General features: G+C 58.5%; 6 non-coding genes and 1 pseudogene across 6 annotated transcripts; all 7 read right to left on the bottom strand.

The window, feature by feature from the left end:
* Positions 1 to 1,232: 1,232 nt before the first annotated feature.
* Positions 1,233 to 1,315, bottom strand: LOC114196570 (small nucleolar RNA SNORD115). The gene has a single exon (XR_003606734.1). It is a non-coding gene; the product is annotated as a small nucleolar RNA SNORD115 (small nucleolar RNA).
* Positions 1,316 to 2,912: 1,597 nt separating this feature from the next.
* On the bottom strand, positions 2,913 to 2,993 carry LOC114196543 (small nucleolar RNA SNORD115). Its single transcript, XR_003606709.1, has one exon. It is a non-coding gene; the product is annotated as a small nucleolar RNA SNORD115 (small nucleolar RNA).
* Positions 2,994 to 5,571: 2,578 nt separating this feature from the next.
* LOC114196545 (small nucleolar RNA SNORD115) lies at positions 5,572 to 5,652 on the bottom strand. Its single transcript, XR_003606711.1, has one exon. It is a non-coding gene; the product is annotated as a small nucleolar RNA SNORD115 (small nucleolar RNA).
* A 1,557-nt stretch (positions 5,653 to 7,209) lies between these two features.
* On the bottom strand, positions 7,210 to 7,290 carry LOC114196540 (small nucleolar RNA SNORD115). The gene has a single exon (XR_003606706.1). It is a non-coding gene; the product is annotated as a small nucleolar RNA SNORD115 (small nucleolar RNA).
* A 1,615-nt stretch (positions 7,291 to 8,905) lies between these two features.
* On the bottom strand, positions 8,906 to 8,977 carry LOC114196573 (small nucleolar RNA SNORD115; annotated as a pseudogene).
* A 1,587-nt stretch (positions 8,978 to 10,564) lies between these two features.
* On the bottom strand, positions 10,565 to 10,645 carry LOC114196562 (small nucleolar RNA SNORD115). Its single transcript, XR_003606727.1, has one exon. It is a non-coding gene; the product is annotated as a small nucleolar RNA SNORD115 (small nucleolar RNA).
* A 1,580-nt stretch (positions 10,646 to 12,225) lies between these two features.
* Positions 12,226 to 12,306, bottom strand: LOC114196549 (small nucleolar RNA SNORD115). Its single transcript, XR_003606715.1, has one exon. It is a non-coding gene; the product is annotated as a small nucleolar RNA SNORD115 (small nucleolar RNA).
* Between the last annotated feature and the right edge of the window lie 623 nt (positions 12,307 to 12,929).

Below are 12,929 nucleotides of genomic sequence, written 5' to 3'. Positions count from 1 at the left end.
CTGGACCCTGAAACAACAGAGAGCGTGGCCCCTGAGGGTGCCAAGCCTTGCTGAAGCTGGCCCCCAGGAGAAGGCCCAGCTCACAAGCTTCCCAAGAGGTAGCATGGTGTGGGAATGGGGCCCGGCTTGCAGGGTGTATGTCCTGGTATGTAGGGCCAATGCTACGCCCTCCCACTTATTGGCCATCTGTGGCAATAGGAGCTGGTCAGATGCCCTCGAGGACATGGGGAACCATGGCCCCCAGGGTCCCCAGGGCAGAGGAATGGATGCTGGGCCAAACATGTGTATGCAACCAAGGCATGCTGCACACAGCCTGCTCGGGGAGGGGGACCTCTCCCTGCACCTGCTAAGCCTCTTCCCCTGAATCACTCCTTCAGGTCTAGAGTGTCAGGGCCAGAGGCCCAGGACCATCACCCATTGTGCCCAGGGACTTGAGATAACCCTCCTAAACCCAGTGGGCCCTTCCTGTCTTGGCAGCCCAAGGGATTGGGGAGGGGAGCTCCCAGCTGCCCCGAGAAGGCCCAAGCTCCTTGGGAGTCAGGTGCATGTGACAGGGGCTCTGGGCTCTTCCGCCCAGGGCAACTTGCCAAGTGCCGGGGCTTCAGGAACAGCCAAGGGCTGAGGCAGACAGCCGCCAGTGGTCCCAAGGGGTCCATGTCCACCATCTGGATGGGTGCACACCTTGAAGCAGTAAGATCCCTCAGCTGACCTGGGCGATGGCGGTTTCCCTGCACTTTCTAGTCCTTGTCAGGGAACCAGCCCATCTTTCAGTTCCCCTGCATGTGGGATGACCCAAGGGTGGAACTTCACGGGAGAAGTCCACCCTCTCCAGAAATCCAGGGCTCCCAGCCTGATTCCCATGCAGCCACCACGCAGACACGAGTCTCACGAACCCACCCCAACATCTGTGACCTCCCTCCAAGCTCAGTGGCTTCCACCCACCAACCATTGTTGAGGCTGCACCAAGACCCTATACACCATGGACTGCTGGAAGACACAAGGAGATGAGGGTTGCTAAGCAATGGCTCCCCAGAAGGTGTCCTGGGAGGGGGGATGGGTCGGCAGGCAAGGCTGAAGACCTGCGCCCCTCTTGGGCAACTGAAGGCCCACAGTCAAGGCACAGCCAAAGCTGGGAGCCTTGAGGAATTGGTTGCTTCAAGCCCCAAACTATGGTGCTCCCCCAGGGCCCCAAGCATCCTTGGTATGTTGACTCTGGGATGGTCCCCTCCATTGGACCTACGCATAATCCTATTGAGCATGATTTTTTTAAGTCATCATCTCTCTTCGAGACAATATGAGATCTCATCATTGACCCAAGCAAGGCAATGGTGATACAGGTGGGTGCTCTCCCATCCCCTGAACCAGCTTACCCGGGGTGCTTACTGTAGAGCAGGATGCCCTGGGAGGAAGGCAGGGGCACGAGACTTTGGGTCTCTTGCTGGAGCTTGGCCTAGCAAGACTTGGACCTCAGGGTGAGATCGTCATCTGGGGATGGCATCTGGGGAGAGAGGGGTAGGCCAGCTGTCAAAATGTCCTGCACTGGGGCACCTGTCCCTGCAGCCAAAAGCTGCCAGTCCCAAAATCCTGGCTCCACATGGCAAGGCATGAGGCCAGCCAGCACATGGCAGGAACTGAAAGAAAGGGGCAGGTTACAGGAGGCAAGATGCCCATACCTGGATCCCGAAACAAGGGAGAGTGTGGCCCCCAAGGGAGCTGAGGCTTGCTAAGGCTGTCTCCCAGGAGACGGCCGGCACACAGGCTCCCTGAGAGGTAGCATGGTGTAGGAGCAGGGCACTGTATGCAGGGAGCTTGTCCTGGTATGTAGGGCCAAAGCATCACCCTCCCATGGATTCGCCACCTGTGACACCCGGAGGTGGGCAGATGCCCTCGAGGACATGGGGATCCACGGCCCCCAGAGTCCCCAGAGCAGAGGAATGGATGGGGGCCCAAACATGTGCATGCAACCAAGGCATGCTGCACACTGCTTGCCAGGCAGGGGTGTCCTCTCCCTGCACCTGCTGAGCCTCTTCCAATAAATCAATCCCTCAGGTCTAGAATGTCAGGGTGAGAGCCCCAGGGCCATCATCTGTTGTGCCCAGGGACTTGAGATTCCCCTCCTAGACCTGGTGGGGCTTTCCTGTCTCGGCAGCCCAAGGGATGGGGAAGGGGAGCTCCCAGCTGCCCTGAGGGGGCCCAAGCTGCTTGGGAGTCAGGTGTATGTGACAGGAGCTCTGGGTTCTTCTGCCCAGGGCAGCTTGCCAAAACCAGGGGATTCAGGAACAGCAGAGGGCTGAGGGGGACAGCCGCCAGTCATCCCAAGGTGCCCACATCCACCATCTGGAACAGCCCATGTGGCCTACCATGAAGCAGCAAGATCCCTCAGCTAAACTGGACAACGGCGGTGTCCCTGCACTTTCCAGTCTTTGTCAGGGACCCGGCCCATCTTTCACTTCCCCTGCATGAGGGATGGCCCAAGGGTGGACCTTCAAGGGGAACTCCACCCTCTCCCAACATCAAGGGTTCCCAGCCCGATTCCCATGCGGCCACCACCCAGACACGGGCCTCACGAACCTCCCCCAATGACATCTGTGGCCTCCCTCCAAGCACAGTGGCTTCCACTCACCTGCCATGGTTGTGGCTGCACTGAGACACTGGCCACCATGGCCTGTGAAAGACACAAGGCAATCAGGGTTGCAAAGCAATGGCTCTACGGGAGCTGTCCCTGGAAGAAGAATGGGTCGACAGGCAAGGCTAAAGGCTTGATCCACTCGTGGGCACCTGGAAGCCCATAGTCAGTTCATAGCCACAGTGGAGAGTCTTAAGGGAACGGTTGCCTCTAGCCCCAATCTGCAGTGCTCGCTTAGGGCACAGAGCATCCTCGGGATGCTGAGTCTGGGATGGTCCCCTCCACTGGGCCTCAGCGTAATCTTATTGAACATAATTTTTAGGTCATCATCTCTCTTCAAGACAATATGAGTTCTCATCATTGACCCAAGGAAGGCAGTGGTGATGTGGGGTGCTGTCCCGTCCCCCAAACCTGCTTACCAAAGGTGCTTAATGTAGAGCAGGATGGCCGGTTGGGGGGGTGGGGACACAAAAAGTTGGGCATTTTGCAGTGGCTGGTCCTAGCACACTTGGCCCTCAGGGCAGGATATTCGTCTGGGGTCAGGATCTGGGGAGAGAGAGGTAGGCGAGGTGTCAAAATGCACTGCTCCATGGCACCTGCCATTGTAGCTAAGAGCTGCCAGTCCAGAAAGCTGGCGCCACGTGGCAAGGTGTGAAGCCGGCTGGCATACGGCAAGGGACCACATGGAAGGGGCAAGCTATAGGAGCAGAAATGCCTATACCTAGACCACGAAACAACAGAGAGTGTGGCCCTTGTGAGAGCCTAGCCTTGCTGATGCTGCCTCCCAGAAGGCCCAGCACACAGGTTTCCTGAGAGGTAGCATGCTGTGGACTCTGGGCCAGGCATGAAGGGTGAGTGCCCTGGTATGTACAGTTAGGCCCTCACCATCCCACGGATTGGCCATCTCTGACACCTGGAGTTGGGCTGGTGCCCTCAAGGACATGGGGACCCATGACCCTCAGGGTCCTGAAGGCAGAGGAATGGATGCCAGGCCAACAGCGTGACCGCAACTAGGCATGCTGCCCATTCCCACCATGCACAGGGGCCCTCTCCCTGCACCTGCTGGACCTCATTGCCAGGATCACTCCTTCAGATCTAGAGTGCCACTACGATAGGCCCAAGGACATCGCCTGTTGTGCCCAGAGACTTAAGATTACCCTCCGAGGCCAGGTTGGCCTTTCCTGTCTCAGTGGCCCAAGGGATTGTAGAAGGGAATTCCCCAGTTGCTCCGAGGGGGCCTAGCTGCTTGGGAGTCGGGTGCATGGGACAGGAGCTCTGGGCTCTCTGGCCCAGGGCAATTTGCCAAGGTCTAGGGCTTCATGAACACCCCAAGTCCAAGGGGGACAGCCACCAGTGGCCCCAAGGGACCTATAACCGCCATCTGGATGGGCACATGGGGCACACCATGAAGCAGCGATCATCCCTCAGATGATCATTGGGGGACAGAGTCACGAGACTTTGGACCTCTTGCAGGGGCTGGGCCTAGCAAGACGTGGCCTTCAGGGTGGAATCTTCATCTGGGGACATGATCTGGAGAGAGAGGGGTAAGTCAGGTGTCAGAACACCCTGCTGCATGGCACCTGCCCCTGCAGCCAAGAAGTGCCAGTCGCAAAAGCCTGGTGCCCTGTGGCAAGGCTTTAGGCCGGCCAGCACACAGTGGGTAACCATAAGGAAGGGGCAGGCTATAAGAGCAGAGATGCCCATACATGGACCCCCTAAAAATGGAGAGCTTGGCCCCTGAAGCAGCCGAGCCTCACTGAAGATGCCCCCTAGAAGAAGGCACGGCACACATGCTTCCCAAGAGGTAGCACGCTATGGGCATGGGGCTGGTCATGAAGGGTGCATGTCCTGGTAGGTAGATCCAGGCCCTCGCCCTCCCATGGATTGGCTATCTGTTGCACCCCAAGCCTGGCATGTGCCCTTGAGGACATGTGGAGCCACAGCACCCAGGGTCCCTGGGGCAGAGGAATGGATACTAGGCCAAAAGCATACATAAAACCAAGTCATGCCACCCACTGCCCCCCTTGCAGGGGGGCCCTTTCCCTGCATGTGCTGGGCCTCTTCATGGGATCACTACCTCAGGTCTAGAGTGCCGCTGCGAGAAGCCCAGGGCCATCGTCTGTTGCACCCAGGAACTCAAGATTCCCCTCCTTGGCCTGGTGGGCCCTTTCTGTCTTGACAGCCCAAGGGATCAGGGAGGAGAACTCCCCAGCTGGTCCGAGGAGGCCCAAGCTCCTTGGGAGTGAGATGCGTGTGACAGAAGTTCTGGGCTGTCCCACGGGGTCACCTTAGCAATGGCTAGGGCTTCCAGAACAGCCCAGGGCCAAGGGGGACAGCCGCCAGTGGCCCCAAGGGGCCAGGTCCACCATCTGGACAGGCCAATTAGTCACAACGTGAATCAGCACGAGCCCTTAGCTGAACATGGGCTGACGGTGGTGTCCCTGCACTTTAAGGTCCTTGTCAGGGACACGGCCAAACTTTCCCTTCCTTTGCAGGGGGGATGGCCCAAGGGCGAACCTTCAAGAGGTAAGTCCACCTTCTCCTGATATCCAGGGCTCCCGGCCCAATTCCCATGCAGTTGCCTCCCAGACACAAGACTCCTGAACCCACCCCTATGGCATCTTGGCCTCCCTCCAAGCCCAGTGGCTCCACTCACCTGACATTGTTGAGGCCGCACCAAGACCTTGGCCACCACAGCCCACTGAAAGACAGAAGGAGTCCAGGATTGCTAAGCAATGGCTCCCTGGGAGGCATCCTGGTAGGAGGAATGAGTCGGCAGGCAAGGCCGAAAGCCTGAGCACCTTTGGGCACCTGGAAGCCCACTGTCAGACCACAGCCACAGTGGGGAGCCTTGAGGGAACAGTCGCTATAAGCCCCAAACAGCAGTTCTCCCCCAGGGCCGCGAGCATCTTCTGGATGCTGACCCAGGCATGGTCCCCTTCATTGGGCCTCAGTGTAATCCTATTGAGCATGATTTTTAGGTCATCATCTCTCTTTGAGACAATATGAGTTCTCATCATTGACCCAAGGAAGGCAGTAGCAATGCGGGTGGGCACTCTCCTTCCCTGAATCCGCTTACCAGGGGAACTTACTGTACAGAGGATTACCCAGGAGGGTGCCAGGGCAGGAGATGTTGGGCCTGTTGCCAGGGCTGGGCCTAGGAAAATTTGGTCCTCAGGGCAGGATCTTCGTCTGGGCACATGATCTGGGGAGAGAGGTGTAGGCTTGGTGTCAAAATGCCATTCTCCGGGGCACCTACCCCTGCAGCCAAGAGCTGCCAGTCCCTAAATCCTGGTGCCACATTGCAAGGTGTGAGGCCAGCCAGCATGTGGAGGGAACCAAAAGAAAGGGGAGGCTACAGGAGCCGAGATGCCCATGCCTAGAACCCGAAACAACAGAGAGCATACCCTCAAGGGAGCCGAGGCTTGCTGAGGCTGCCCCCCAGGAAAAGTCCAGCATACAGTTTACCTGAGAGGTAGCACAGTGTGGGAGCAAGGCATGGCATGCAGGGAGCTTGTCCTGGTAGGGAAGGCCAAGGTCTCACCCTCCCACGGATTGGCCATCTGTGACACCTGGAGCTGGGCAGGTGCCCTCCAGGACATGGGAGGCCATGGCCCCCAGGGTCCCCAGGGTAGAGGAATGGGTGCTGCGCCAAATGCATGCATGCAACCAAGGCATGCAGTGCACTGCCCGCCACGCAAGGAGGGGCTTCTCCCTGCACCTGCTGAGCTTCTTCCCCTGGATAACTCCATCAGGTCTAGAGTGTCAGGGTGAGAGCCCCAGGGCCATCGCCTGTTGTGCCCAGGGACTTGAGATTCCCCTACCAAACCCAGTGGGGCCCTTCCTGTCTTGGCAGCCCAAAGGATCAGGGAGGGGAGCTCCCAGCTGCCCTGAGGGGGCCCAAGCTCCTTGGGAGTCGGGTGCATGCGACAGGAGCTCTGGGCTCTCTGGCCCTGGGCAACATGCCAAGGTCTGGGGCTTCATGAACACTTCAGGTTTAAGGGGGACAGCTGCCAGTGACCCCAAGGGGCCTATATCCACCATCTGGATGGGCACATGGGGCACACCATGAAGCAACGAGGTCCCTCAGCTGATCGTTGGCTGACAACAGTGTCCCTGCACTTTCCAGTCCTTGTCAGGGACCCAGCCCATCTTTCACTTCCCCTGCATGAAGGATGGCCCATCCATGTTTCCCAGCCCGACCCTCATGGGACCTCCACCCAGACACAGGCTTCCCGAACCCACTCTGGACAGCATCTATGGCCTCCCTCGAAGCCCAGTGGTTCCACTCACGTGCCATGTTTGTGGCCACGCCAAGACCCTGACCACCAAGGCCCATTGAAAGATGCAAAGAGACCAAGGCTGCTAAGCAATGGCTCCCCGGAAGGTGTCCTGGGAGGGGGGATGGGTTGGCAGGCAAGGCCGAAGGTCTGAGCACCTCTTGGGCACCTGGAGGGCCACAGTCAGACCACAGCCAAAACGGGGAGGCTTGAGGGATCTGTCGCATCAAGCCCCAAACTGCAGCACTCCCCCAGGGCCCTGAGCATCCTCAGGATGCTGACCCCAAGATGGTCCCTTCCACTGGGCCTCAGCGTAATCCTATTGAGCATGATTTTTAGGTCATCATCTCTCTTCGAGACAACATGAGTTCTCATCATTGACCCAAGCAAGGCAATGGCAATGCCGGTGAGCCCTCTCCCGCCCCGTGAACCTGCCTACCTGGTGTGCTTACTGTAGAGTGGGATGCTCCGGTGGGGGGTGGGGATCCAAGACGTTGGGATTCCTGCTGGGGCGTGACCTAACAAGACTTGAATCTCAGGGTGGGAATTGGTCTGGGGACAGAATCTGTGGAGAGAGTGGTAGTCTAGGTGTCAAAATGTCCTGCTCTTGGGCACCTGCCCCAGCTGCCAAAAACTGACAGTTCCAAAAGCCTGGTGCTGCTGGCAAGGCATTAGGCAGGCTGGCACATGGCAGAGGACTGCAAGGATGCACAGGCTACAGGAGAAGAGATGCCCATACCTGGACCCCTAATCAATGGAGAGGGTGGCCCCCGAGAGAGCCGAGTGTTGCTGATGCTGCCCCAGGAGAAGACCTGGCACACAGGCTTCCTGCCAAGGCATAGCATGATGTGGGCAAAGGGCCTGGCATGATGTGTGTATGGTGTGGTAGCTAGGGCCAGGCCCTCACCATCCCATGGATTGGCCATCTGTGGCACCCGGAGCTGGGCAGGTGCCCTCGATGACACAGGGAGCCATGGCTCCCAAAGGCTCCCAAGGCAGAGGAATGGATGCCGGGCCAACTGCGTGCACACAACCAAGGCATGCAGCCCACTCCCCGCCATGCAGGGGCCTCTTTCTCTGCACCTGCTGGGCCTTTTCACCGGCATCAATCCCTTAGGTCTAGAGTGCCTCGTTGATAGGCCCAGGGACATCGCTTCTTGCGCCTAGGACTACAGATTCCCCTGCTAGGCCTGGTGGGCCCTTCCTCTCCGTGGCCAAAGGGATTGGGGAGGGGAATCCCCAGCTGCTCCGAGGGGTCCTGAGCTCCTTGGGGGTCAGGTTCGTGGGACCAGAAGTCAGGGCTCTCCCGCCTGGGGCACCTTGCCAAGGGCTGGGGCTTCAGAAACAACCCAGGGCCAAGGTGGACAGCTGCCAGTGACCCCAAAGGGCCTAGGTCCACCATCTGGATGGGCCCATATGGCATCCTGTGAAGCAGCAAGATCCCTCAGCTGAACATGGGCTGAGGACAGCATCACTGAACTTTGCAGTCCTTGTCAGGGACCCTGCTAACCTTTTGCTTCCCCTGCACATGGGATGATCCAACAGTGGACCTTCAAGGGGGAAGTGCACCCTCTCCAGCATCCAGGGCTCCTGGCCTGATGCCCATGCAGCTCTCTCCCAGACAAAGGCATCCCGAACCGACCCCAATGGCATCTGCGTCCTCTTTCCAAGCCCAGTCGGTTCCACTCACTGTTGTTGAGACCATTGTTGTTGCCATTGTTGAGACCGTTCTGAGATCCTGGCCACCAAGGCCCACTGAAAGACACAAGGAGACCAGGGTTGCTAAACAATGGCTTCCCTGGAGGTGTCCTGGGAGGGGGAATGGGTCTGCAGGCAAGGGTGAAGCCCCGAGAACCTTTGCGCAACTGGAGGCCCACAGTCAGGCCACAGCCACAGTGGGGAGCCTCAAGGGATTGGTCGCCTCAAGCCCCAAGCTGCAGCCCTCCCACAGGGCCCTGAGCCTTGTGAGGATGCTGACCCTGGGATGGTGCCCTCAATAGGGCCTCGACATAATCCTACTGAGCATGATTTCATCTCTCTTCGAGACAATATGAATTCTCATCACTGACCCAAGCAGGACAGTGGTGAAGTGGGCGGGCACTTTCTCGTCCCCCGAACCTGCTTCCTGGGGGTGCTTACTGTAGACCGGGATGCCCAGGGGGAGGCAGGGGCATGAGACGTTGGGCCTCTTGCTGGGGCTGTGCCTAGCAAGACATGGTCCTCAGGGCAGGATCAACATCTGGGAGAGGTATCTGGGGAGAGAGGTGTAGGCCAGGTGTCAAAACGCCCGGCTCTGTGGCAACTGACCCTGAGCCAAGAGCTGCCGGTCCCAAAAGCCTGGCATGGTGTGGCAAGGTGTTAGGCCAACCTGCACACAGCAGGGGACTGCAAAGAAGGGGCAGACTACAGGAGGAGAGATGCCCATACCTGGACCCTGAAACAACATAGAGCATGGCCCCTGCAGAGCTTAGCCTTACTGATGGTGCCCCTCAAGAAGGCCTGGCACACAGGCTTCCCGAGAGGTAGTATATTGTGGACAGGGGGCCGGGCGTAAAAGGTGTGTGCCCTGGTAGGTAGGGCCAGGCCCTTGACCTCCCATGGATTGGCCATCTGTGGCACCCAGAGCTGGGCATGTGCCTTCAAGGACACGGGGAACCATGGCCCCCAGGAAAGAGGAATGAATGCCGGGTGAAATGCATGCATGCCGTCAAGGCATGCAGCCCAATGTCTGCCATGCATGGGAGGCCTCTCCCTGCACCTGCTGGACCTCTTCCCCAGGATCACTCCTTCAGGACTAGAGTGCCCCAGAAAGAGGCCCACGGCCATCACCTGTTGTGCCCAGGGACTCTTGATTCCTCTCCAAGTCCCAGCAGGACCTATCCAGTCTCAGTGGCCCAAGGGATTGGGGAGGGGAGGTCTCCTACTGCCACAGGGGGGACCAAGTTCCTTGGAGTCAGGTACATGCAATAGGAGCCCTGGGCTCTCACGCTCGGGGCATCTTGCCAACAGCTGTGGTTTCAGGAACAACCCAGGGCCGAGAGGGACAGCTGCCAATGGCCCCAAGGGGCCCACATCCACCATTTAGATGGACCCATGGGGCACACCATGAAGCAGCAAGAGCCCTCAGCAGATAGTGGACTGGCAGTGGGGTCCCTGCACTTTCTGGTCCTTGTCAGGGACCTGGCCAACCTTTCACACCCCTGCACATAGAATGGTCCAAGGGCGGACCTTCAAGGGGTAAGTCCTCCCTCTCTGGACATCCAGGACTCTCAGACCAATGCCCATGTGGCTGCCACACAGATCCGGCCTCCCAAACCTACCCCAGTGGTGTCTGAGTCCTCCCTCCAAGCTCAGTGGCTTCCAATCACCTGCCATGGTTGAGGCTGCACCTAGACCCTGGCCACCATGGGCCCAGTGGAAGACACAAGGAGACCAGGGTTGCTAAGCAATGACTCCCCGGGAGACATCTTGGCAGATAGAATGGGTTGGCAGGCAAGACCGAAGGCTTGAACCCCTCATGGGCACCTTGAGGTCCACAGTCAGGTCACAGCCAAAGTGGGGAACTTCAAGGGATCAGTCACTTCAAGCCGCAAACTGCAGCACTCCCCCATGGCCTCCAACATCCTTGGGATGCTGATCCCGGGTTGTTCTCTCCATGGGGTCTCAGTGTAATCCTGTTGAGCATAATTTTTAGGTCATCATCTCTCTTTGAGGTAATATGAGTTTTCATCATTGACCCAAGGAAGGCAGTGGCAACCTGAGCAGGTGCTCTCCATCCCCCGAAACTGCTCATCAGGGGTGTCTACTGTAGAGCAGGATGCCCCAGGGGCATGCGGGGGCATGAGACATTGGTCCTCTTGCCAGTTTTGGGCATAGAAAGACTTGGCTCAGGGCGGGATCTTCAACTGGGGGCACAATCTGGGGGCCAGCTCTCAAAATGCCTTGCTCCAGGGTCCCTGCCCCAGCGGCCAAGAGCTACCACTCCCAGAATCCTGGCAATGCGTGGCAAGGCATGAGATTGCCCAACATATGGCAGAGGAATGCAAGGAAGGGGTAGGCTACAGGAGCAGAAATGCCCATACCTGGACCCTGAAACAATGGAGAGAGTGGCCCCAAGGGAGCCAAGCCTTGCTGATGATGGCCCCCAGGAGAAGGCCAGACACATAGGCTTCCTGAAAGGTAGCATGTGGTAGGCACACAGCCTAGCATACAGTGTGCATGCCCTGGTAGTAGGGCTTGGCCCTTTCCCTCCCACCATTGGCCAACTGTGGCACCTGGAGCTGGGCAGGTACTCTTGAAGACAAGGGGAGCCACAGCCCCCAGGACCCCCAGGGCAGAGGAATCGATGCTGGGCCATCTGCATGCATGCAACAAAGGCATAATACCCAGTGCCCATTGTGCAAGAGAGCCCTCTCCCTGCACCTGCTGGGCCTCTTCTGGATCACTCCCTCAGGTCTAGAGTGCCATGACGATAGGTGCATGGCCATCGCCTGTTGTGCCCAGGGACTCGAGATTCCCCTCCAAGGCCCAGTAAGCCCTTCCTGCTTCAGCGGGCTAAGGGATCAGGGATGGTGCTCCTCAGCTGCCTTGAGGAGGCCCAGGCTCCTTGAGAGTCAGTTGCGTGTGACAGGAGCTCTGGACTCTCCTGCCCAGGGCACCTTGCCAAGGGCCGGGGCTTCAGGAACACCCAAGGGCTGAGGGGGAGAGCCGCCAGTGGCCCCAAGGGGCCAAAGTCCACCATTTGTACAGGCCCATGGGGCACAAAATAAAGTAGCAGGAGCCCTCAGATGAACGTGTGCTGATGGTGGCATCCCTGCACTTTCCAGCCCTTGTCAGGGACCCCTCCAACCTTTCACATCCCCTACACATGCGATGGCCCAAGGGGGGAGCTTCAATTGGGAAATCCACCCTATCTGGACATCTAGAGATCCCAGCACAACACTCATGCGGCTGACTCCCAGACACGGATCTCCCAAACCCACACTAATGGCATCTGTGGCCTTGCTCCAAAGACAGTGGCTTCCACACACCTGCCATGTTTGAATCCACATGGAGACCCTGGCCACCACGGCCCACTGAAAGACACAGGGGACCAGGGTTGTTAAGCAATGGCTCCCTGGGAGACGTCCTGGGAGAGGGAATGGGTTGGCAGGCAAGGCAGAAGGCCTGAGCACCTCTTTGGCACCTGGAGGCCCACAGTCACACCACAGCCACAGCAGGGAGCCTCAAGGGAATGGTCGCTTCAAGCCCCAAACAGCAGCTCTCCAACAGGTTCCCAAGCATCTTCTGCATGCTGACCCAGGGATGGTTCCCTCCATTGGGCCTCAGTGTAATCCTATTGAGCATGATTCTTAGGTCATCATCTCTCTTTGAGACAATATGAGTTCTCATCATTGACCCAACAAGGCAATGGTGATGCAGGGGGGCATTCTCCCATCCCCCGAACTGGCTTACCTGGGGTGCTTCCTGTAGAGCGGGATGCCCCGGGAAGGGGGCGATGGCACGAGATGCTGGGCCTCTTGTCGGGGTTTGGCCTAGCAAGACTTGGACCTCAGGGCAGGATCATCATCTGGGGATAGCATCTGGGGAGAGAGGGTTAGGTCAGCTGTCAAAATGTCCTGACTGGGGCGCCTGTCCCTGCGGCCAAGAACTGCCAGTCCGGAAAGACTGGTGCTGCATGGCAAGTTGTGAGGATTGCCAACACACATCGGGGGACCACAAGGTAGGGGCAGGCTACAGGAGCAGAGATTCCCATACCTGGACCCTGAATCAACGGAGAGTATGGTCCCCGATGGAACCGAGACTTGCTGATGCTGCCCCCCAGGAGAGCGCCCAGCACACAGGCTTCTGGAGAGGTAGCAACACTGTGGGTGGGGGGCTGGGGGTGAAAGGTGCATTTCCTTGCAGTTAGGACCAGGTCCTCACCCTCCCAGGGATTGGCCATCTGTGACACCCGGAGTTGGGCAAGTGACCTCGAGGCCATGGGGCTCCATGGACCCCAGGGCCCCAAGGGCAGAGGATTG

This window comes from Eumetopias jubatus, unplaced genomic scaffold (assembly GCF_037043125.1).
Source record: "Eumetopias jubatus isolate StellerSeaLion01/CBP00866 unplaced genomic scaffold, mEumJub1_p1.0 scaffold_7, whole genome shotgun sequence".
Taxonomy (NCBI): domain Eukaryota; kingdom Metazoa; phylum Chordata; class Mammalia; order Carnivora; family Otariidae; genus Eumetopias; species Eumetopias jubatus.
This window is presented reverse-complemented; position numbering and strand designations above follow the sequence as displayed.